At 34.8% G+C, this 25,436-nt stretch overlaps 2 pseudogenes; both read right to left on the minus strand.

Moving 5' to 3' along the window:
* Positions 1 to 21,490: 21,490 nt before the first annotated feature.
* On the minus strand, positions 21,491 to 23,170 carry LOC145671482 (NADH-ubiquinone oxidoreductase chain 5 pseudogene; annotated as a pseudogene).
* A 129-nt stretch (positions 23,171 to 23,299) lies between these two features.
* On the minus strand, positions 23,300 to 24,643 carry LOC145671483 (NADH-ubiquinone oxidoreductase chain 4 pseudogene; annotated as a pseudogene).
* Between the last annotated feature and the right edge of the window lie 793 nt (positions 24,644 to 25,436).

Here is a 25,436-nt window from a genome sequence, read left to right on the forward strand (position 1 = left end):
TAGCAAATCAAGCAACACGGAGTATACTTTGTTAAGGAGTAAAAGAAAAAATTCAGAAACATTAAAACGACTGTTACCGGAAATGAAAGTATACATGAGGAAAGTGGAAATATAGAAACGAACGCATCCACGAATATAGCTGGCCTTATAGGACAACTTGATCAGCAAGTGTCACAACGAATTGAGCAAATGAATCAACAGATGAATGTTAAATGGGATACCCGAATGGAGCAAAGGAACCAACAGATACATTCGAAATTGGAACAGAGTGGTCGTAAGATGGAGCAGATTTTACATATGTACACCGAGGTTCAAAATTATGTAGTAGTGGTGGGAACCGTAATCACTGAACATACTAGTCAAATAAGTGAACTTAGTAGACAAATCACTCAGTTTCAGGAAAAATGAATGTTGACTTATTTCTTACTACCAACATAGAACCGATACCGTATCAAACCAGAACGACAGTGGAAGAGAGTGACTTGTCAGGATACTCGATAAAAGGCGAAGAATTTACCAAGCATGCGATCAGAGAACGTCCACTTATTGAGCCTACTAGTAATGTAGCCTGTCGAGGGCGTCTTGTAGAAAACCTAGTAGTATCTAGTGTTTACAATTATCAACTTTGAGGATTAACGGATGAAGAGGGGCAAAGCCTCATGAACACTGAGTCTGCTGTGGTTACTCTTCAAATAGGATTGAATCCATCAAGAGTTAAAATGGCTCTTCGTCAGAAAACGGAACAAATAGAATTATTAATTGAAGCAGAGTTAGACATCCTCATAGACTGTTTGCTGGATGGCCATTACGTTATATTCCGTTGACACTTGCACATCAGTGGCACCGTTTACAGTGCTGCCAACACAATCAAGAGTAGACTAAGGATGAGTCTGGTCGTGCTGTTTTCTCCGATGAGAGCACATTCACACTGAATACTGATTCTAGGGATACATTCAACTGCAAAGTACACAATGAATCAAGTAACATTGTCGAATATGATTATTTTGGTGGTACGTTCCCGGTGTTCTATTGTCTGTAGATATAGTGTTGCATGAGCATAACGACCCTCAAGTTTCTGAATGCGGTACACTCGTTTGGGCATCGTTATTGAGACACTGCACTCTTTCCTAATATGTGTCTTTTACGCGTACGTTTTGGTTGCGCCATTAGGCGCGTGGGTTACAGATGTCACCCACCTATAAAAATGTAACTACAATAAGTAAAATTATCTTTAAATGACGATACTTTCATTTATTTGATAAAATGTTAATCACAGGTTATATTTTTGGTTGTACATAGCGTTGTACTGAATATAACAGACTTTTGTTTCATGACTACTAGACTGATTCCAAGCATGTTACACAAATGTCTTTGAGATGTCCTCCACTCATCCATCTCTTACATATCAAGCACCTCTCCCTTTTAGTTTTGGCTCTACGTCTTCCAGAAGTATGTCAACATCCTCTGGAGCATGATGGCTTCTTAACATTGACCATTTCTTCTTCTTTAACATCAAGTATCAGTCGCAGTCGCCTTTCTTCCTAATTTCAAGTGTAATTTGGGGAATACAGCATATTCGTTGTATCCTAGATTTAACCATTTCCCAGCCAATACCCTTCAAAAAAACTCCTTCGTGACAATTGAGGTGAATTGGTATTGAATTTCAGGATACAAACTGCATTCGTATCACATATTTTTAGAAGATCAAAATATTACACCATGGACAATCTTGTTCCGAATCAATGTTGTGGTCACTTGCACTCACGTGATAAATTTCATAATCACTTTAATCAGAACACACCTCCAACTCCTACTCTTCCTCCTCAAGCCACCGCAGTACAACATCCTTATATTTTGTCATCTCTCTCTTCCGACGTTTAGACATCTTACTTCTTACGTATATAGGCGCGTGGTTGACAATTGTCACCCAAACACGCTGCTGCAGAAAAACTTATTTCTTACAAACTGTACACGGTAAACAGAAATGTACTATTGCCGCCATAACAAACATTAACATCTAACTTTCAGTTACAGAAAGGCGCGACTCCGAATACCAACGCACAGTGTTGCACATTTGAAATAAAAATCACTGGGTGACACCTGTCACCCACGCGCCTAATCTAGGGTTAAGAGATGCAGTTTGTCTCCCAACTACATCTTTTTGGATGGCAATGCGCGACCGCATTGAACAGTGTAGGCGTTTGAATTCCTGGAACAAAGGAACTTTTGAGTAATGGATTGGGTTGCATGATCCCCAGACTAGTATCCCATCGAGCACGTGTAGGCTGCAATAAGGCACCTATTGAAACACGTATAGTTCCCCCCCCCCAAAAAAAAATATAAGGCAGTTGTCAATGCGCGGGTAGAGCAATGGAATTATCGAATTTTATTACTCTGCCTGCGCGTTTATTGGCATAACGAATTAAACAACCAAATGTTCTGATGAAAACAATATGGTGATAATGACCCAAATTATGGTTAAACTAACCAAATAAAGTGAACAAATTCCCGCCCACACAAATTTGAAACTTCTGAGCAAGTGATTGTTTTCAGTATATGACGAATTGACTGCACTGCACCTTCGGCTATATGATATATGTTACCGTGCAGAACGTAGGTACCCTATATACAGAGGTGAGAAAACTAGCAATACATTTTAGGAAGAAGACTATCAAGAGACTTCACAATTACTTATATTTTAGGAACTTACAGAACATCAAACGCTGTTACTATAAGGGTACGTACGTTTTACTTTAATTGTTTTTATCTTATATTTTCGAAATGCACAGCAGTTTTATTTCCTTTAAATTTTATGTGGGTCCGCGATAGAGAGAGAGAAGGGCTCTAAGCTATAACCTTTTTAAGTGTAGACGTAAGTCCGGCACTCCGTAAAACTCTAATATCGGTGAGGAACCTTGTTCGCTTTTTAGGCAAAATCTAAAATGACGCTCCTGCACAGTTAGTGTTTGAACAGAAAACCACGTCCTCCATGACATACCATTGTACAATCTATTCAGTTAATTAGAGATTCCATTTCTGATTGAAACTTTAATATTGTATGAAATAAAAACGAAATTCGTGTTTTGATTTTCATATTTTTTTAAAAATATACTCAGTGATGTATTAGTACAAATATATATAAATCGTGTTTTTGCAGTTGTCAGAACTTAGTAAATATAACCATAACGCTCAAATTAGTTTTTGACTTTTCTCGAGTTTACACTTCCCTCTCTTTCTTTCTCTCTCCCTGTGTCACTCGATTACTACATTCATCCCAGGTTTGCTACTCCAAATCACGATTTCATCCGTACCTACATTTTAATGGAGACCGAAGCTGGGAAAAGAACGGTAGACAAAATATAGGTACCGTATAAAATAGAAATATGTGTAGATGTTTAACTGAAGCACAGATATTAACGAATAAAAATTCGATACAAATCACAAAACCTGATTAATTGCTTGCCTAAACTAGTTGACGTCATAAATACCTGCTAGATAATCGAATAAATTTATACCGATCTAAAGAAATTATAAGAATGTAGAAATGTTTCGGGACAAAACGGATATTGTATTTATATTTTTTCTTATTACGTCACTAATACACTAATACACTGCACTTAAATTAGTGCTCGGAAAAGAATTATGTTTTTGTTAGTAAAAATAGCTTTCCGTACGAACGTGATCATGAATGTCTGTCGAATGGACGCCGATACTTCTACTATGTAAAGAATTTTACCATTTAGAGTAGAGGTGAAAGATGCTACTTGGGCGTTTAAACTTTCCCATCATCTTTTATTATCCTATCACCCATCAGCTGATTTTTACAAGAAGTTTATTAAATCAGGACGTCATGCACTACATCTTGCCTATCGTATCACCTTGTCTAGATACTCGTCTCTTATACGAAAAGATGACTTTTCCTCATATTACTTGCCATTTTGAAGTTCTTCGCTCCATGTACACAGACAAAAAGTAGACAACTCAGCATCCCACCCTTTTGGAAACTACACATACATTGATAGCAGTCTTTCCAATCCTCCTTTAATCACCTTTATAGCATCTACTCACAATCTATTGTCAGAAACGTACAGGGCATCCGGATCAACATTTCTTTCAAACATATCATCAAACAGAATTTAATCAGCACGTGTATCCATCATTTGTACAGTGATTTCCATTGAAATAAGGGCTTCTCCACGTCGAACATCAATGTTGAATAGCCCCAAGACAGATGATTACTAACACTGTGACTCATGTGTGACTACAAACACTGCCCTGTGAAGTGTGGCGTCCAAGCACTTCATCTCATCATCATAACCCTACGATTATGAAGGTCTTACAATATCTATCCCTTGGTTATTTTTTCTCTCTGATTACTTATATGTAACGAATGATTAATGTAGTCTCCTCTTCATGTTACATTGCTTGTGATACATTCTTATGTCTCTACAAGGAGCTGTATGTATGAATAAAGTGACTTTCTTTATTATTGTTGTTGGAAACTCTCTTAGCTCATACGTGTGTTATTCTCAACTATCAACTACAGCTTAAATCCCACACGAAGAGATTAAGATATCATTTCCGGAAAATATAAAAAGGAGACAGTTGATTATTAAATTAAAATATCTTGTTGTTTTTTAAATAATATTATTATTATTTTATTGGGTTGCTTAGGCGAATTGTTACTTCATATCTTCTCATGGTCCAATTTACTCAGTCTAGAGAATAAGCCAGGTGTGCCCTCGGCGTCACATCTACTGTGCTATACGACTGCCTTCACTTGCCAGTGCCTGCTCGGATTGTTTTAAATAACTGTTGATTATGAGACGAATCTCTTCTTGAAATCACACCTGGCAAAATAGAAATACCAAGTAGAATAAGGCACTGTAAGATGATTTTTGTCAGAAATTGCTATATTTGTAGGTATAATATAAAGTACATATAGAGATATTTAATTATAAATTAAATCAGATATCACTTACGATTTTTACAAAAATACCACATCCGAAACTTAAACTCCTCGATCTCGAATGATTGGTCTCGTATAGGCTAGTGGTTCTTATCAGTCATTGCATATGTAGATAAGCCATTTTGAAATGCAATCGTAACTGCAGTGATGTCTTTCTAAACCTAACTATTTTATGTAATATGGCTTTGGTATAAATTACTACATTTCGTAGAAAAACTGGATTTGGATTGTAATTATCGACGGATCTGTTCTGTGGTAAATATCATGTTCACAATTTGATTCAATTTTGGTTGTTTGTAAGCACTTTCACCATGTAAGGTGAGAACGAAATTATTTAGAACTCAAAGATTGAATTTTGCAAGCTTAAATTGCTTTATATTTTGCATGGCGTCACCTGTAAAAGACCAGCCGTCCTGAATGAGATTTTCTGTGGGTCTTTCTTATTCAATTCAGGCAAACGCCTGGATGATACCTAAAATAAAGACACCAGGACGTTTCCTTTCATAACGTTTCCGGTTTTTTATTTCCCACTTCCACGGATAGTGTAATCAAAGGGAGACGTTAACCCTCACATATGACGAGCTTACAATATCATTGCCCGCTTAGATGCCCGCATTACACAGTAATACAATTCCTAATCCTAATCGAATATCAACTGAGCATATGGATTTTTTACGTGTTAATGATTTTAGTTTATTTTTATCGTGTTTCTTGTTAAGTTGTGACGCTAGCATTTCAATACTCCTATCGTAACCATAGCAACACAAACATTAGGCCCAACAATCAGGGGAGTTAGGATAGCAAGATCTTAACCAATTTTTTACGTTGTAATTGACCGTTTTACCGACCATTTGCCAGCAAATTCAGCCGCAAGGACAAAATAAACATGCGATTAGGAATAACATATCCAATCTCTTAGATAAATGACGGCCAGTTCTTGGGTGTTCAACATTTAATTTAAATTTTGTTGGACTATTTTTCAACTTTAGTTTTGCAATTACTAATTTCCAATCATTAATAACAGTGAACCAACGTATTGCTCAATTTCATTTTTGTAATTATCAATTCCCAACTATGCCGACTATTACTTTACATTTACGTTTAATTTATTTTATAGCCATAGCTGTTACTTTTGATATTTGCAAGTTTTGCACTGTTTTAGGCTTAACATTTTTTTTACGAAGAGTAGTTCAAAATAAGTTCCATGGTTTACCAATTGTTCGGCTAAGTTAAGCTAATTGACTTACTTAGAATATCTTCCACTTTTATAATAAGAACAAAATCGCATGAGTATTTTACAAAATTGTATAAAAAACAAACAAGAAAAAAAACACAAAAATGTACCCTTAAAATAAAGTAAGATTTGTTTGTATTCTCTTCTAGATGATTTGTGCAGCATTATAGGAATCATAAAGGAATATGAGCAAAATCTACTAGGTAATTTTTGATAAAATAGTGTGCAAAGAAACTCATCAACAAGGGTAAACAGAAAATTGTGAATTTGTTTCTTAAGAAGTAACTTACATAATGTTATAGAGCTATCAATCAAACATTTATTTCAGAAAATATGAACAACGCCAGCGTCGTTTTCTAAAAAAAAAGATCCATCGGGGACTTTTAATGACAAATGAGTTATGCCATATTGTTAAGATATTAACGAACTATTTATGTGTTCATAAAATTTGAAGATAATAACATGTGCAGTTTTCAAGAAAATCGTCGGTAAAAATTTTTCCCCAGAATAACTAATTCTAATAGGTTGTCTTCAGAACAAATGAGTTCTTACATCCTGACAAGTTATTAATGATGTATTTATTTATGAAGTTTCAACAGAGTTGTCTTAACCATTTTTGAAGAAAATATCCGAAAAGATCACCCTCATGAAAACAAGTACCCCTTAACAAGTTATTTTTTTACGGAAGTAACTTTTACCACATTATGTGTTTGCTTCTGAAAAGTTGATTTATGAAATATAGATAAAATCATTGGAGCTGTTTTTAAAAGAAACACAATTGTTTATTTTAATCTTTAAGTAAAATACTCTTATTTTTTGGTATGAAGAAAACTCGATAACACGTTTGGAGAATCACATAACATTAATTGTAAAATTTGGTTATATACGCTCAACGGTATGGCGGTGTTGAGTACACCTCAGGACGTACGGGCAGTGAGATGTCGAAATATAAATTGTTGATATTCTATGATTCATTGAAGTGTCAATCCGTTGAAATCTGGAGTTCGATCTCTCTCACGACCATCATATTTTCTTCCTCGAAAATAAATAAAATGAAATGAAAATAATAAAAATGAAACGAAGATACCTCCGTGATCCATCTGCCTATTTCTTTAATAAAGTTAACACCTTCTCTGCCCAATGCACCACTTGATCAATAGCGATAGTTACAAAATGATATTTCTCCGCAAGATTACTGTATTTTCTCCTTTTTCAGTTTCATTTCGGCTGTATATATTTCTCTCTTGATTCGAAGAAAAGGGGAGATTGGAAGTAGCGAACGGATCTGAACATGTAAAGTCTTAAATTAGCGCTCTAGCTCTCTTCCACGGTAATAGAGTCATTCCATCTGCTCTCTTTCCATCTGTTCTGCTACACCCAATGGGTTCTCTTATTGCAGGTATGCCTGCTGAGATTAGTGCTCTCATTATAATGTCATTAACATTTGAGTGGCGAGAATGTCTACCTGAGCTCTTGGAAAATGAAGGATCATGTATACCTTTTTATTTACTTCGCTCTTACATGCTTGACATTTGTAGTCCTCACATATATTTGCCCCTAGACGTAACGCAATGGCTATTCGGAAGGATTCGTTACTTAGGTGAAGGCCGACCGTGGAGCCAAGCACCTGTCTCTAAGGAGAGGCTGATATTAATCTGGCTTTGTCTTCTAAGTTGTCTGCCGACTGGAGGAAAAAGGAGAGGTCTGATTTAATGATAGGCATATCCCATGTGATTTGTTTTCATCTGGAGTTGATTTCGGGTAATTCTAAGCCTACTAATATTGACCAAGTTGTAGAGCAATCCTCAATCTCAGTAATTCCGAGAGAAATTATATCGTGCTGGAGAAGCGATTCGGTTAGGCATTTGAAACCTTAGAATGATGCCAAGAAGGCGGGAAGAGCCATATCTAAAGCTCGTCGGATGCCTAATCCTCCAAACTGATCGGAGGAGAAGCCTGTATCCATGCAATATGAGGAAGAAAACAATTAATGATGGATTCCAATCTAGATTTGATGAAGTTATCGTAACGTTCAAGTAGACCTTCTTCTCTCCAAGACGGTGAACATCGTAGAAAGTATAGCAACCTTGGCATGGTAAAAGAAGTCCTTAATAATTAGAAAGCTGAGTGTGCCGACATTAATGACAATCGTTAGAAATAATTTTCCAGCTTGAATGCCTGAGTCCGCCTCATTAGACCCCTAAACATGGTGAAAAATATATTTTTCTATTCTGGAGGTGTTTGCAGGAAAGTAATCTCACATTTGGAGTAGTTTAGTTGGAGGCCTATTTAAGATGCCTTTGTATCGATATCATTTAATGTATTTAGTATTGTAACCGGTGCTGCAGCTATAGTGCCATCGTCCAATTACCATATATTTAGATCTGTATATATAATGTTGATGATTGGTTGTAACGTTAAGACAAATAATGCAGGACCTAAAGGGTCTCCTTGCTGAACTCCTCTTTGGGATAAGATAATGTCTGTCCCGTATAGTAAATAACTGACTTGAGCACAACTCTGGATTACGTAAGGATAGATGGATGGAAAATTGTCCTTAACGGCAGTGAGCATTCCATTCCGGTCTATTTCGTTAAAAGCCTTTTTAAAATCAATCTTTTGGGAGGCTTTAGGCTTTTGATGAGGGTGGGAGTAATACATACGTGCAGCATGTGCTGCAACTTCAGCCCCATGTTGAATGACTGACTACTCATACTTGGTGTGGAGAAAGGCGTTGAAGTAACTGACTTCTAATTATACCACGTATTACTTTAGAAAAAAGTATTCTCGATGTGTTTCCTATGGCAATTGGTCTAATCCCTCTACATGTCTTTTTCAATGTAATAAGAGAAACATCAAAGAAAATTGGCCTTATTTCTACGCGTACATCTCCTGACAAAATCATAGAGAGGAACTCGCTAAGTGATCTTGGTAAGGCGTTCTTTAGAGTCATGAATGTTGTAAAGAACTAAGTCCTTGAGAACTGAAGGGCGCATGCTGTCTAATCCTCCAGCTGAACCAGAAGGGAAAGATTTGAGCGCTTTTATTAACTCGCTGGACAAATTTTATTAACTGTAATATGCTCTGCTAAATTGGGTGCAGTAAATATATACGAGTGCGGAGGATGTTTTTCTTTTAATGATCTTAAAATAGCAGGATCTGATGGAGCAAAAGAATCCTCAGAAATGACACGTTTGACAGCACCATGTATGTCGCTATCAGCGAGTTTATTTTCGATATATTTAATGAAGATATCATTAGGAGATTTGTTAAGACTTCTGTCGCGTTTGCCTTTGTTCGCCATAAACTTGTTTCAGTTCGTTCTATCGTCGTGAGAGCTATTTGACCAGAGTTGAACCCTCTGCTTCACCAATGTGGTGAGATTAAATGTTTTTTTTTCGAATTGGGTAGGCATACATAGAGTTAGTATGGGGATATTAGGAGTTCCGTCCAATCTTCAATTATATTTGCAGTTACAATCTTCTGGAGAATTTCAATAAGAGCTTAAGCCACTGCATGTCTTGCTCCTTGAGGAACTCGACGACGAATGGGCATTGATGATTTTAGGCTTCCCAAACTATCAATAAGTTTTGTACTGACAATCTCCCCAAGGGGAACGTTATGAGTTGAATTCAAGTTTTTCTCGTATGAAATACTACTAGTTGAAGAATGTTTCACTTTAAACTCAGGTGCTCTCTTTTCATTATGGCATATACGCTGTTTTCAATCGTCAATCCTTTTGAGTTGACGAAGTATTTATTACATTCGGAGCAGAGGACATCTCTGGAATAAAAACTAGTTCCATTAGGTGTGCAAGATATATGTTTAGATTGATTGATCATTGTATCATCATTGTTGGAATATTTAAACTTAAACTTGAATGAGAATGTTATTGTTGAAAAATTCGAAACTTTGAGCAAAATCCTCAATGACTTACACAGGGCAAGGCACTGCACAAGGAAGACAACTTCCATTGCACGAAAATGCAATGAGTGATAAAAGATAGATGACACCAAACTCATTCCCAATGATTATCAGTGTCCACAAATCACGAAATGTCCTCGGAGTCATCGGAGCATAGCAGGAAGCCAAATCCAAACACTCTCCCCACCAGCAAACCACACTTTAATACTTGAAACGAACCGAATTCACGGAGCGGTTCAAAACCACGTGTATACCGTTTAAGAATAACAATAACAATATTATTTGTTAGTTTAGATTAAGTGTGCTAAGAGTGTCCTTCTTATGTGTATGTGTAATTTTAGTAGATACGTTTTCAAATTCTTTGTTGTAGGTGATAGATATTTTGTCCAATTTACTTCAAGTTCTGATGCGTGCGTGTAGTCATACTTCTTTAAAACTGTTTTTTTTTGTCAAAAGGATTGTTCCTTCGCAGAAACCGATTTTTTATAAGCGTTGTTTCGTCGCTATATCTATGATCTTGATGATGCTTTCATTCGTGATTGAATAGCAAACATATCTCTCGAAAACCTACACTTTCAAGGGTCGAGTGGAAAAGATTTAATCCGAACAATGAACACAGTAACCTTGAGCAGGTTGTCCATTTTCAGTCTGTCAATTTGAACCAAGCCTGTACTTGGACAAGCATGATCCGATCCGAGCTTATTCCTGCCAGTTTTTGGCGACGTGATATACAATCTTTACTCCATAGAGGATGCATCTGTTTAAGGTTGTCGGGATGGGTTGAGCTATCATAGAAAAGACAGACACACAAATGACGATCGAGTCAAATGGTAGCAGTTTCGCTGTGTCATTTGACTTCCAAACTATACTGTGCATGATGTAAGTATGGTGAGTCTTATCGGACGAACATGTTCGTTCGTCTATGCGTTTGTCCATCTGTTTCTTAATAGATATCAAAGTAGAAACTGGGACATATAGCGATAAGCGATTTCCTGAAATAGGTTAAGGTTCCAAAAATAAATTCCATTTTTTCCCATTAACTTTCTAATTAAAGTGCAAATAGTAGAAATAAATTATTTTCATTTTTGCCTTGATTATAATAGAGTAAAGATGGTAATAAGGAGTTTTCTGTAATTCTCCAGAACCCCAAGTATACATTTCATTCCCGCACTTAATTCCTCTGTTAAAATGAGAACTGGTACATATCTACTACCACTTGCGATTTTAATAAGAATAGAACATAGAACATAGAATGTAAGGCAAAAAGCAAATAATGACTTTTGATATGGTTCCTATCTCCAAGAATAAGTTTCATTATCCCTGTAGCTTGAAAAATTACTCGAATCATGATTGCTAGAATGCACTCAATCGAGCTTAATATATTTTTTTAAAGTTTTACAACAATTTCATGGATTAAATACGTTCTATCATCGCCACTCACTAATAATTCAAGTTATGATAGGCGAAAAGAAAAATGTAATACATGCTAGAAATTGTGAACTACAGTTTACGTGCAAAATTTTCAGCGTGTTCGTGTCAGTCAGTGACTGACTACTCATAGTCGAGCGAAACATTACATATACTGAAGAAATTCATTTTAATTAGCCCACTTAAACAAAGTTATTGGAATCTATAATAAGCTAACTAATTTTATCTAGTATAAGTTAAAGTTAAATTAAGATGTGTTAATATAAATTGATGTAAGAAAAACACAGCAGGAGATACTACATAAAACTTTATTGAAAAGAAAATATTCCGTTCAGTGAAGAATATAAATAAATACACTGCATATCTGTTTTCCTTTTTTCGAATGTCTAAGAGGTACTGTAATTTGGGGACGACTTTGGCAATGGGAACCAGATGTCGACATGGACAAGATGAGTATCATTTGATTTGTATTGAAAAGAAGATCAATAATTTATATGCCAGTTTCCCGAAAATTTAATTTTTATCCAGGAATTTAATAAAAATTCCGGATTTTGAGCAATGCAGACCAGTTGTCGATAGATACGACGTGGGCAGACCAGTTGTCGACAGTCGATTCGTATTGCCAAGTAGATCAATAACTAACATGATACTTCCCCATGCTACCCATTTCGTCCCTGTCCACAAGTGGTCTCCATTCCCCAAAGTTCCGGAATTTTATTAATTTCCCAGTTCAAAATTGAATTTTCGGCAAAATGTCATAATGATTATTGATCTGCTTGTCAATACGAATCAAATTATACCCATGTCATCTCTGTCGAGAACTGGTTCCTATTGCCCAAGTCGTCCGGTCGAACCGGTAATTTTGTACCCGGTTCGCAGTTCTTCGATTAATCTACCATACACCACTATTTTCAGCAAGACAAATTGATTCAACGAACATTTCCATCAAAAGCCCTATTTATGCTTGAAATTAAAATATGTGTAACCTTCTGTTACAACACAGGTACTATATTTTTTTTTTAAGAAAATTCGGTCCGAATAATTTTAAACCGCAATGTATAACGATAGTATAAACTATCATATTTTACCGGGTAATCTTGTGTCATCCAATTTTTACTATTTTTATTGTTTTTGTAATTTCTTCGTGCTAAATTTCTACGTTGTGATTGAGAATTAGGAGCAACATTAGTGATTTGGCACGTTTCTACCTCTTCATTGCTTTACAGCCATCGTAGAGTGAACACCACACTCATCGCCGCTGTAGAAAGTTTGACAAACATTGAGGAAGAGCTACTGAAACGAGGGAATGCCAAGTTAAACAGTTAAATAAACAACTCAGCATCAAAAGGTGTCCTAAAGTATCGAGATTTTTCATCTGAACTAATAGGAAGATATGAAATCTCGTGCCGTGATCGTCATGTTTGAAATAGTAAAAGTCCAGGACAGGTGTGAAACGATAGTGGATTGGTTTTCCGGCTTTGCGAACTTAAAATTTTGTAGATTAACTTTTCCTTTTCATTAAAGATATGTCCTTTACCCACCACATTTGAGTTAGGTACGGTAAACTGACTAGGTAAAGTTTTGTTTGTGTGGTATATTTGGAGTTTAGATAAGACATGGCATTCTACGTGGATTTTGTATCGCTTAACTTGAATTTTAAATTGTCTGAGTAAATTGTAGGGACTCCTACTTACTCTTATTTGGAATAGCTTCCAAAATTTGGTATGTGCTGAATAGTAACATGAAGATTTCTTCCTTTTCAGAAGGTAATCTTTCTTAATCGATTTCTTTGCGATCAATACTACAATTTAGAAAATGGTTAGTATTGTTACAAGGACCACCTGGTCCTAATTAGTCTCTCCATTTTCACATTAGAGTCGATTGAAAGATGTGTTCGTTTTCAGAAGTGTAATCGTATTCATTGTAGATATATAGATTTTTATTTCGTGTAGTATGTATTTATATGTGTGTAGTAATATGTGTGTTGTGAGTAGATGTAATATATATGTGCGAGAGTGTTTGATAATGGCAATATAATGTTGACTTTCAAATTCTTCATCTCCTTCACCTAGTTCATCTATAAATCAAATCCGGCTTCAATCTAAATATTTGTTTCGTGATGTGGAATGTGCAATTTGTTCTTAATAGTAAAAACATTACATTTTCATAAATAGTATGCTACCTATAATATCATAATATTTTAGCTCTTTCCATTTCGGGAAATAATTATATAATAATATTATTTAATGCTCCCTGATACAAAAGGTACGACATTCTACGTCTTCTTTCCCTAAAACAAAATTTCACCTATTTAAACATTCCCTCACGGTACTAATTAACTATAATATCAACGAATTAATTCTATACCCAATACAATAACATTAATTAAAGTTGATTCACTTAGTCCTAAATAAAATTATGCACATATATAAGTACATCTCCAATCAAAATAATCTGATTTGCACAGAAACCTCCTCGATGTAAACGAATAGCTCAACTAATAAGCTCTATTTTGCTATTAATTCAATCTAGGCACACCTTCCGGTACACCCACTATGTTACGACTTATCTCATCTAAGCAAATGAGAGCGACGGGCGATGTGTACATATTCTAGAGCCCTACTCATACTAGCAACATAACTAATATTACATTCAAATCCACCTTCATTTAAATGATTTCATAATAAAATCCGTATAAACATTCCATTGTAACCCATCTCCTCTTACTGATAAGCTGCACCTTGACCTGAAGTCTCTCTCAATAAAGATAATGAAGGTTTCTAACCTCTCCTTAATACCTTCAACTACGGCGGTATACAAACTGCTAACAACAGTAAGTAAAATATATCGTGGATTGTCGATTACGGGACAGATTCCTCTGAACAGCCTAAAATACCGTCAAATCCTTTGAGTTTCAAGAACATAACTACTATTACCCAGGTATTACATTTCACATTAAAAATAATAGGGTATCTAATCCTAGTCTAACAAATAATTTCATAGCTTCAAATATAGAACACACTAATTTTAAATAATAATTTCACCTAAAAATAAAAAGACAAGATCCTTTAATTCAAATTATAACTACACCTTAACCGTCACTGCTCTTCCCTTCAGCCCCCTCGTCTCACCGCGGCAGCTGGCACGAATTTCGCCGGGCCTTCATAAACCTTAACTGTTTCAGACATTAATCAATAAACAAAAACAAGTACTGCGATTAACCAAAACTTCATTACCCACCTTCAAGATAAATAATAACCATTCCTTGCCCAAAAGGTTACATGTACAACTAGATAAACAAGAGAAGAAAAGCCAGGATAATACTTTATCGTTAATTTATAACGTCAAAAATTAATAAATATTAACTGTTGATTTAATTCAATTGATAAAAATTAGTATTAAATAAAACAATTCTCCCCCTTGTCTAGGATACAATTTTGTTTTTTTCCCCCCTCAAACAAAATTGTATCCTATACAAGTATATTTATTTTCTCCTCACACATATGCTGTAAAAACTAGCATATATTGGATACGTTAAGCCTATTAATATACCTTTAGCCGGTATCTCAGGTTAATTAAGAGGATTTAATAGATTTTCAAGTTTTAATTATTATTAATATATTATACTTCTAAATTTAATTACTATAACACAATACCAGTTTATTCAAACTCCCACATACCACTATAAATAATTATTAAATAATAAGATGCCTGATTAAAGGATTATCGTGATAGGATAAATCAAGTATTTCAATATACTCTTATTACATCTAAAAGAATTAAACTTTCACCTTTGATATCAAAAATCAACGTGCGTCGTACACTAAAATGTAGAAAGATAAGCTAAGATAAGCTAGTGGGCTCATACCCCGCATATGAAGATTCCTCTTCTTTTTCTAATGCTCACTAACCCTAAAACTCTTTTATTTTCTAGAACACTCGTGTTAGGAACTCTTATTTCCCTAACTTCCTCATCATGATTTGGTACTTGAATTGGTCTTGAAATTAACCTCCTATCGTTCATCCCCCTGATTTCAAAGACCAACAATCAACGTCACACCGAATCTGCTTTAAAATACTTCCTAGTACAAGCCATTGCAAGATCCTTGCTTCTAATAGCAATCATTTTACTCTATATAGGACTGCAAGCTAGATATTACTTAATTACTATTTCCTTACTTTTTAAAATAGGAGCAGCACCTCTCCATTTCTGAATGCCCGAAGTAATAGAAGCCATACTCTGAATGGACTGCATCATTTTAATAACATGGCAAAAATTAGCACCTCTCGGCTTACTTTCTTACAGATTAAAGCCTACAAATCTAATCTACTTAACCCTAATTCTATCTTTAGTGGTAGGCTCAATCGGAGGTTTAAATCAAACATCACTACGTAAAATTATAGCATTCTCATCTATTAACCATACTGGCTGAATACTTATAGCCCTTCTATTAAGTGATACAGCATGATCCCTCTACTTCCTATTTTATGCCCTACTTTCAACAATAGCAGTCACACTTTTTGCAATAAACAAGATATTCCACATCAATCAAAGTTTTTCCAACAAAATTATTGTAACAACAAAGCTAGCTATTTTTACCAGTCTCCTATCTTTAGGGGGTCTTCCACCATTCTTAGGATTTTTACCTAAATGAATTATCATTATAAAAACTGCCGAACAAATGTCATTTATCATTCTTACCTTAATAGTAATAACAGCACTAATTACTCTTTTCTATTACATGCGAATTGCTTACGCCGCCTTCATTATCAACCACCATAACCAAACATGAACATCCCTAATGAAAAAAAACCAAGAAACGTCAATTAGATCAATATTCATTATTATTTCATTAAGAGGCATAATTATTCTCCCTTTATCTGTCAACATTATTTAAACAAGACTTTAAGTTAAAAAAAACTAATGGCCTTCAAAGCTATAAATAAAAGGCGATCTTTTAGGTCTTAGTATATTAACTACTACTCCGGAATTGCAGTCCGATATCATAAATATTGACTATAAAACCTAATAAGAGGTCTTTTAACCATAAATAGATTTACAATCTATCACCTAATACTTCGGCCACCTTATTAACTTATTTGCAACGATGATTATTTTCTACAAATCATAAAGATATTGGTACAATATACTTAATTTTTGGGGCTTGAGCAGGAATAGTTGGAACATCATTAAGTCTCCTCATTCGGGCAGAACTTGGTCGACCAGGTAGCTTAATTGGTGATGACCAAATCTACAACGTAATTGTTACTGCCCATGCTTTCATTATAATTTTCTTCATAGTTATGCCAATTATAATTGGGGGCTTTGGTAATTGATTAGTTCCCTTAATATTAGGTGCCCCTGATATAGCATTCCCCCGCCTAAACAACATAAGATTCTGGTTACTCCCACCCTCACTAACTCTCCTATTAACAGGAAGAATTGTAGAAAGTGGGGCAGGAACTGGATGAACTGTATATCCTCCTCTTTCCAGAGCTATTGCTCATGCTGGAGCTTCTGTTGATCTTTCTATTTTCTCGCTTCACCTCGCCGGCGTATCTTCAATTCTCGGGGCAGTAAATTTCATTACAACTGTAATTAACATACGAACTCCTGGAATAACCTTAGAACGAATGCCACTATTTGTTTGATCTGTAGTAATCACCGCTGTATTACTACTCTTATCCCTTCCTGTATTAGCCGGAGCCATCACAATACTCCTAACTGACCGAAATCTCAATACTTCTTTCTTTGATCCTTCAGGGGGAGGAGACCCAATTTTATACCAACACCTATTCTGATTTTTTGGTCATCCTGAAGTTTACATTTTAATCCTCCCCGGATTTGGTATAATTTCACATATTGTAACCCAAGAAAGTGGTAAAAAGGAAACTTTTGGAGTTTTAGGGATAATTTATGCAATACTGGCAATTGGATTCTTAGGATTTATTGTATGGGCCCACCATATATTTACTGTCGGTATAGACGTTGATACTCGTGCTTACTTTACTGCAGCCACAATAATCATTGCTGTGCCTACAGGAATTAAGGTATTCAGATGAATTGCTACACTTCACGGAGCACATATAACTTATTCACCTTCAATCCTATGAACTTTGGGTTTCATTTTCTTATTCACTGTAGGAGGTCTCACAGGAGTCGTACTAGCAAATTCATCCCTAGATATTGTTCTCCACGACACTTATTACGTAGTAGCACACTTTCACTACGTACTATCTATAGGTGCCGTCTTTGCTATCATAGCGGGACTTATTCACTGATTCCCTTTATTTAGAGGAACAACGATAAACCCCACATGACTAAAAATTCAATTCTTAGTAATATTTATAGGAGTAAATATCACATTCTTCCCTCAACACTTCTTAGGTCTAAGAGGAATACCTCGGCGATACTCAGATTATCCGGACGCCTACACTACATGAAATATAGTATCAAGTATCGGGTCATTCCTCTCCTTCGTCGCCGTCCTAGTACTCGTAATTATTATATGAGAAGCTTTCGCAAGCGCTCGGCCAGTAGTCTTTTCAGATCAACAAACAACATCTTTAGAGTGATTTCAAAACCTACCACCAGCAGAACATAGTTATGCAGAACTTCCTTTACTAACAAATTTCTAAGGTTGCAGATAAGTGCATTGGGCCTAAGCCCCAAACATAAGAATACTATTCTTCCTTAGAAATGGCCATTTGAAATCAGCTAGGTCTTCAAGATGCAGCATCCCCGGTAATAGAACAAATAGTATTTTTTCATGATCATACAATACTCATTGTAACTATAATTACAGTCCTCGTAGGTTATTTATTAGCTTCCCTCCTACCAAATACATATATTAATCGCAACTTGTTAGAAGGGCAAACCTTAGAAACTATCTGAACAATTCTGCCTGCTATCACATTAGTCTTTATTGCCCTTCCATCCTTACGACTCCTGTACTTACTAGACGAAATTCATCAACCAGCAATTACCCTTAAAACAATTGGACATCAATGATACTGAAGTTATGAATATTCTGACTTTTCCTTAACAGAATTTGATTCTTATATAATTCCCATTAATGAAATAAATCCCAATTCATTTCGCCTACTAGATGTAGACAATCGCATTGTATTACCTATCAATATTGATATTCGCATCTTAATTACCGCTGCTGATGTTCTCCATTCATGAGCTATGCCCGCCTTTGGTATTAAAGCAGATGCTACTCCAGGGCGCTTAAACCAAGTAGCAGCCAATATCACACGCACAGGCCTATTCTTCGGTCAATGCTCAGAAATCTGTGGTGCAAATCACAGTTTTATGCCAATCGTCGTTGAGGTCTGTCCTCATTCAGTATTTATCAACTGAATAACAAAAATAATACAAGAACTCTCATTGGGTGGCTGAAAGTAAGCAATGGTCTCTTAAACCAAAAAATAGTAAATTAACAATTACTCCCAATGGAAAAATTAGTTAAACTATAACATAAGCATGTCAAGCTTAAATTACTATTTAATAGTATTTTTCTATCCCACAAATATCTCCCCTAAAATGACTCGTGTTATTCACTATATTTTCCTTATGTTATCTTTTATTTGCATCCATTATATATTTTAATTCAAACACACCTCATCCCTACTCAAACAGCACCAATATTAAGAAAACAACCATAAATTGAAAATGATAACAAACCTCTTTTCAACCTTTGACCCCTCTACTTCAATTATAAACATATCATTTAACTGACTTAGAACAGTAATTGGACTTCTAATTATTCCAATTCCATTCTGATTTCTGCCAGGACGATCAAACATTCTATGAAATAAAATTACCTTAACTCTTCATAAGGAATTCAAAACTATTCTTGGTCCTACTAGTCATCAAGGAAGAACCTTCCTATTTATCTCCTTATTCTCCTTTATCTTATTTAATAATTTTATGGGCCTATTCCCTTATGTATTTACCAGCTCTAGTCACTTAACCTTTACATTAACCCTCGCCCTCCCTCTCTGGCTAAGTTTTATAATCTATGGCTGAATCAACCACACCCAACATATATTCGCTCATCTAGTTCCCTCCGGAACTCCTGCCCCTCTTATACCATTTATAGTATGCATTGAAATAATTAGTAACATCATTCGCCCTGGAACTCTAGCCGTTCGATTAATAGCAAACATAATTGCAGGTCATCTCCTCTTAACCTTATTAGGTAACACAGGCCCTTCCTTATCTCTCTCTATACTTTCATTGTTAATAATTGGACAAATTACCCTTCTAATACTAGAATCCGCTGTTGCAGTAATTCAATCATATGTATTTGCAGTCCTAGTTACACTATATTCAAGAGAAGTTACTTATGTCAGCACCACAAAATCATCCCTACCACCTTGTTGACCAAAGCCCTTGACCACTTACCGGAGCACTAGGCGCCTTAATCACAACCACAGGGCTTACTAAATGGTTCCAGCAATATGATCCTTCCTTATTTTTCCTAGGTATATTAATCACATTGTTAACTATAATTCAATGATGACGAGATGTCACTCGAGAAGGAACATACCAAGGATTACACACAATACAAGTTACATTAGGTCTTCGCTGAGGTATAATCTTATTCATTATCTCTGAAGTATTCTTTTTTGTTTCATTTTTCTGGGCTTTCTTCCACAGCAGATTAGCACCCACAGTAGGAATTGGGTCTTTCTGGCCTCCAGCGGGTATTGTCCCATTTAATCCAATACATATTCCCCTCCTCAACACTGCAATTCTACTCGCCTCAGGCGTTACTGTAACATGAGCTCATCATAGACTAATAGAAGGCAATCACACTCAAGCTACACAGGGCCTACTACTTACAATCCTACTAGGTCTATACTTTACTGCTTTACAAGCATATGAATATTATGAAGCCCCATTCACTATTGCAGATGCTGTATATGGCTCAACATTCTTTATAGCAACAGGATTTCACGGCCTTCATGTTATTATTGGTTCCACATTTCTAGCCACTTGCTTATTACGTCACCTTCTCTCACACTTTTCTCCTACCCACCATTTTGGATTTGAGGCCGCCGCTTGGTACTGACATTTTGTTGATGTTTATATTTCTATTTATTGATGAGGAGGCTAGCCTATTTAATATATATAGTATATTTGACTTCCAATCAAAAGGATCACTTAAATGAAATAGGCAATTAATACAGTCTTAACAACCAGCTTATTAACTATCACTATTTCCTTAATTGTTATAGCTATTTCAACACTCCTTTCTAAAAAAGTTATTAATGACCGAGAAAAAAATTCCCCCTTTGAGTGTGGATTTGACCCTAAGTCATCCGCCCGAATTCCTTTCTCTCTTCGATTCTTCCTCATTGCTGTAATTTTTCTCATCTTCGATGTAGAAATTGCTCTTCTACTCCCGATAACAATTACCATTAACAGCACCAATATACTATCCTGATCTCTCATCAGACTAACATTCTTAGTCATCCTATTAATAGGCCTTTATCACGAATGAAACCAAGGCTCCCTAACATGAGCTGACTAATTAGTGGGATAATAGTTAAATATAATATTTGGTTTGCATCCAAAAGGTGTTGCTGTCAACTTATCTCATAAGTAGGAAGCAAACAATTGCATTCAGTTTCGACCTGACCCTTGGCCTCTTAGCCCCTACTTGTTAGTTGAAGCCAAAAAGAGGCATTTCACTGTTAATGATACTATTGGGATTTATGCCCCAACTAAGGAGATGTGAATAATCAAGAAGAAGCTGCTAACTTTTATCTTTAGCGGATTAGACCGTTAACATCTCTTACTATAATAGCTAACCCCCTTAGTATAAATATTACATTACCTTTTCGAGGTAAAAAAGAGAGTACTCTCAGGGAGTATTATTTAGGGAATACATATTCTTCTTAGAATCTTCAATACTATGCTTTCAATATAAGCTACCTAAATATACAAACATAAAGAAACAAAGGAGAATTGTAAAAATTAAAAAAATTAATAAATACATCTTAAATAAATTGTCTTGTGATTGTTGGATCAATATTGAACCGTCCTTAAAACTACTATATATGCCTTGAGCACCAAGACATTCGCTCCACCCCTGATCGATATTATTATAATATGCCCCACCTACGTACAAAGGCAATTTAATAATATAATTTGTTGATAGATAAGGTAAAAATCATATACTTCCTATTATTGTAGAACTAAAATAAAACTTTATACACACTAAAGACTGCCCAATAGAATAACTTGATAGTAAAATACCAACCCACAAGCCTACTACACTTACAAGCAGGGCCCCTATTTTCAGGTGTAAAGGTAAAACAATACAATTAACAGCAGGAAAAATCAATCAACTCAAGGTTGCACCTCCCAAAACTGCCATCACTACTAATCCTAATATTCCCTTACATATAATTCAACCTTCATTATCACTAATAGAATGAATATTAGTGCCCCCAAAGCCCCTTCCCGTTAAATAAAATCTTAAACGTACTGAATAACATACAGTTAGGCCCGTAGAAAAAAATAATAAGAAAAAGCTAATTATATTAATTAAAGATAAAGAAGAAACTTCTAAAATTAAGTCCTTAGAATAAAACCCGGCTAAAAATGGTATACCACACAAAGCCAAGTTAGCTACATTTAAACAAGACAAAGTAAGAGGCATTTGACTTACAAGTGCTCCTATTCTACGAATATCTTGTGTGTCCCCTACACCATGAATAATTGCCCCCGCACATAAGAAAAGTAATGCCTTAAATAAAGCATGTGTTAATAGATGAAAAAAAGCTAATACAGGAAACCCTATAGACAAAATTATTATTATAAGGCCAAGCTGACTTAAAGTTGATAAAGCAATAATCTTCTTTAAATCATATTCATAATTGGCACCAATACCAGCTATAAATATTGTCAATCCTGATAACAAAAGCAACACGTCTCCTATATAAACACTCAATAAAACATCTCTAAAACGAATTAATAAGTAAACTCCAGCAGTCACAAGTGTAGAAGAGTGCACTAATGCCGATACTGGCGTAGGAGCAGCCATTGCCGCCGGCAATCATGCAGAAAAAGGAATCTGTGCACTTTTCGTTATTGCTGCCAAAATAATCAAGCTAGAAATAATTACTATCTCACTATTACTTAAAACTCTATGTAAATAAAAGACATAATTTCAACTTCCATAATTCAATATTCAAGCAATAGCTAACAAAATTGCTACATCTCCAATACGATTGGAAAGGGCAGTCAATATACCAGCATTATAAGATCGCACATTTTCATAATAAATAACTAAACAATATGATACTAGGCCTAATCCATCCCATCCAAGTAGGATTCTAATTAAATTAGGAGAAATAATCAATAAAACTATAGAAAGAACGAATATTAATACGAGTATAATAAATCGATTAAGATATCGTTCAGACCCTATATATTGTTCACTGTAATAAATTACCATTCTAGAAATATAAAGTACAAATCTTATAAATATAAATGATATTCAATCAAATAGAAAAGTTATAATAATTTTATTTCTATTAAAAGAAATTACTTCCCACTCAATTAAAAAACTCAAGCCTATTACGAATAAAAAAATACTTATTCTATTTAAAAAGGCAAATCTAGTTACACAAATTGAAAAAGGTCAAACCATGGCCTAAGGGCAATAAACCTTCTCTAGTTCCACAAACTAAAATTTTATTCTAAACTACTCAAGCAACTACAATCATAAAAATCTCGGCCCCGCAAAAAAGATCAATAAATTTAAAGGTAATCAATGCAATATCAATAGCAGATATTCTCGCACTCTTCCTCCCCAACAAGAATATAAATTAGAATAAGGCATTCCATGCTGAGTATACGAGTATAAGTATAGTCTGTAAGCAGCTCTAAAAAAAGAAAGCAAAGCCAAGCCTAACATACTCAGCCAAGATCAACCAACGATTCTATTTAACAAGCTAATTTCTCCTAATAAATTTAACGTCGGTGGCGCGGCCATATTAGCAATTCTTAATAAAAATCATCACAATCCTAAACTTGGTATAAAAGATAATATTCCTCGATTAATCAACAGTCTTCGACTTCCCAAACGCTCATAAGAAATATTTGCAAGACAAAATAATCCCGAGGAGCACAGACCATGGGCAATCATAAGTGTAAGAGCCCCTCTAAATCCTCATAATCCCATTGTAAGTAATCCCATCAACACTAACCCTATATGAGCAACAGAAGAGTAAGCAATTAGAGACTTCACGTCAACCTGTCGTAAACACACTAGTCTAACTGATCAAATACCTACAACTCTAATACCAAATCAAATTAAATTTATACTTACAGCTACATTTTCTATAAAATATATAATACGTAATAATCCATAACCCCCTAGCTTCAGTAAAACCCCCGCTAAAATTATCGAACCACTTACAGGTGCTTCAACATGCGCTTTAGGTAATCAAAGATGAACTAGAAATATAGGTATTTTAATTAAAAAAGCAACAACTAAAGCAAAATATCATATATAATACGTAATTCCTAAATCTATTACACTTATTATACTAACCATCAATAAACTCCCCTTAATATATTCCAAATAAAAAATACCAATTAAAAGAGGTAATGAAGCAAACAAGGTATAAAAAAGCAGATATATCCCTGCTTGCACTCGCTCGGGCTGATATCCTCAACCCAAAATCAAAAATAATGTAGGAATTAATGACCCTTCAAAAAAAAAATAAAACATAAATAATCTAGAAGAAGAAAATCTCAAATAAAGTAAGACAAGTAATAATAAAACTAAACTAATAAAACTCGTACTATAAAATGAACTTCTTAGCACACCTTCTCTAGCCATAATTATAAGAATAACAATTCAAATACTTAACAAAATTAATGAATATCTCAAACTATCTCTTCACAAATAATAACCTACTTCCCAAGGGACCAGTCCTATACTATTTCTTATTATAAATAAGAAACAAACCCCAATAAGACAAAACTGAACAACTCACCATAATTTAAAATTAAAACCTAAAGGTATTAAAAACAACATAAATATTAAATACTTTAACATCGTAGTACAACTAAAGAATTCAAATAATCGCCCCCATGTGTTCGGACAATAGACACTAAAATTGACAAGCCCAAACTACCTTCACAAACACTAAATGTTAGAAATAATAAACAAAAATAATTTTCAACATATAAACTACCTAAGGAATAAGATAAAAGTAAAAAACTTATCAACACAATAAACTCAAGTCTTAATAAAACCATCAATAAATGCTTACGTTGAATAACAAAACAAGCTATTCCTAAAATAACTAGAAAACAAGAAAACAAAATAAATAATATTTTCATAAGCTTTTATAGTTTAATTAAAACGTTGGTCTTGTAAACCATTAATGAATAGAATTCTAAAAGCATCAAGAGAAAGTAAAAAACTTATCTTTAGTCCCCAAAACTAATATTTTTAATAAACTACCTCTTGAAATCAAAATAACCTGAACATTACTTATAATTTTAGTAGTTCTAAGATTCATCTTAATCCAAATATCTCATCCCCTATCAATAGGACTAATACTTATTGTAAACACTATCACTACCTGTTTAACTATTTCAACTATAAGAGAATCCCCTTGATTCTCTTATATTCTCTTCCTAGTTTTTCTAGGGGGCATATTGGTTTTATTTATTTATGTCACAAGACTAGCATCAAATGAAATATTTTCCTTAGCGCCTAGTCTTTTCTTACTAACTTTCCTAGCCCCGCCCCTCTTAATTACTATAATAATTATTGACCCTCTTCTACTCCCAAATATAATTTCACTGCCAGACCCACATCACTATTTAACCAATTATCAAGA

This window comes from Thermobia domestica, chromosome 15 (assembly GCF_964235325.1).
Source record: "Thermobia domestica chromosome 15, izTheDome1.hap1.1, whole genome shotgun sequence".
NCBI classification, from domain to species: Eukaryota; Metazoa; Arthropoda; class Insecta; order Zygentoma; family Lepismatidae; genus Thermobia; species Thermobia domestica.